This window comes from Equus przewalskii, chromosome 25 (genome assembly GCF_037783145.1).
Source record: "Equus przewalskii isolate Varuska chromosome 25, EquPr2, whole genome shotgun sequence".
NCBI lineage: Eukaryota > Metazoa > Chordata > Mammalia > Perissodactyla > Equidae > Equus > Equus przewalskii.
The window spans coordinates 46,772,739-46,773,213 of record NC_091855.1 but is presented as its reverse complement, the minus strand read 5'-3'; positions in this window follow the sequence as shown (position 1 = coordinate 46,773,213).

Genomic DNA, 475 nt, shown 5'->3' with positions numbered 1-475 from the left:
TGTTATAGTGTTACTTGGTTCAGTTACGTATTGCTCTTTTGAACACTTCCTTACTTTTTGGTAGTACAAGAATCTGCAGGCTGGTCTGTTGTGTTCTCTTTTCCAGCCCTAGATTCAGCCATTTCTCAGATGGAGCACAGCTTGTTTTGGGGAGAATAGTTTTAGGAACTGAGATGCTGCATATCGGGATGTTGGTGCTGGGTGTCCTGTCATTGTTTGGTGTGTTGCCTCTACAACTTCTTGGCTAATGGACCTTGGAAATACATCTGAGTACCCTAATGCATGTAGACACACATACCAACAACTATTTCAGTATCAAAACTTCTGTACCTATATTGAGGGAAATATGAGAACAATCCAAGTCTCCAATCCTAGTGCAATATGACCTGGATAATTCCAGCCTTTCTGCCTTGCTTCTGTGTTACTCTCCACTCCAACAGTGGGAAACATGGCTCCATCATGTGCCATGTGTGTA